This window comes from Alligator sinensis, unplaced genomic scaffold (genome assembly GCF_000455745.1).
Source record: "Alligator sinensis unplaced genomic scaffold, ASM45574v1 scaffold50_1, whole genome shotgun sequence".
NCBI classification, from domain to species: Eukaryota; Metazoa; Chordata; order Crocodylia; family Alligatoridae; genus Alligator; species Alligator sinensis.
In genome coordinates this window covers 1445061-1446064 of record NW_005842059.1, presented here as the reverse complement: position 1 = coordinate 1446064, position 1004 = coordinate 1445061, and the positions used below count along the sequence as shown (strand labels likewise).

Sequence of the window (1004 nt, the reverse complement as noted above, 5' to 3'; positions counted from 1 at the left end):
CAGCAGGAAAATATTGCAATAGGGAGGAACAAATGCTTGGATAGTGCATCTATTGTCTGAACTGTATGGCGACTCTTGTGTCTTAACTTCGACTGGCAACTTGAAGGGATCCTTCCAAAATAGTTGACTGCATTATGCCTTTGTTACACCTTCATCAGAGACAAATTCATTTCTTTGAAGGCTTCTCAGATCCTGCTTAATGTCCAGCTATTGGCACCTCAGCAGATCATTCACTGGTATCCTCTTTATGGGCTGATTTATGCAGTCAGAGTACTAGAACTGGATTGTAATTCCGTTCACCTCATCAGTAATTCAGCTAAAACTTTACCAACTTCAAAGGCCAATAACAGCTACAGTTACTTAAACAAACACTGTAGGACACTGTAACACATGTCATCTATTAAATGTCAATGTTACAGTGTTTCTTAAAGACTACACCAACACAGTCCCTAATTACAAGCATTTGATTCGAACACTTACAACTGGACCAGCAAGGGAGAGTCTAGCCATCCGGTACTGGTTATCTCCAATAGATCCTAGTCTCATTAACAAAGAACCCCTCTCCCTTGCTCTGATTTATTGCCCTCCTCTCCCCAAGTTTCTCATTGCATTGTCATCTTTTCAGTTCCAAAAACTGAGCAAATCTAACATGCAATTCCCTGACATTGCCTAGTTTATTGTTCCCAAAACACAAAACCTCCTTATTTGTTTATCCCTGGGTTACCCTCGGTGGGTATTTCTAGACATACTGGAGCCAAACGATTGGCTTACCAATCTTTTTGTTATCTACCACCTCTCCTCCTAAGTTAACGTATCTGGAGTAGCTACTTTCCTTTGTCTGATGCAAGAGTGATCAACCTGGCAGCCTCTGTGTGCGGCCCATGGCAGAGCAGGGAGGGGACGGGCGGCACAGTGGCAGATAAGGCAGGAAGCAGAAAGCAGAGCAGCAGATCAGGCAGTGAAAAGGGATCAGAGTGGCACATGGGGAGGTATGGGGCTAATTT

At 43.5% G+C, this 1004-nt stretch overlaps 1 protein-coding gene across 8 annotated transcripts in view; it reads left to right on the top strand.

The window, feature by feature from the left end:
• NIN (ninein) overlaps positions 1-1004 on the top strand; it is a 91354-nt gene that overhangs the window by 64610 nt on the left and 25740 nt on the right. The window lies entirely within an intron of this gene.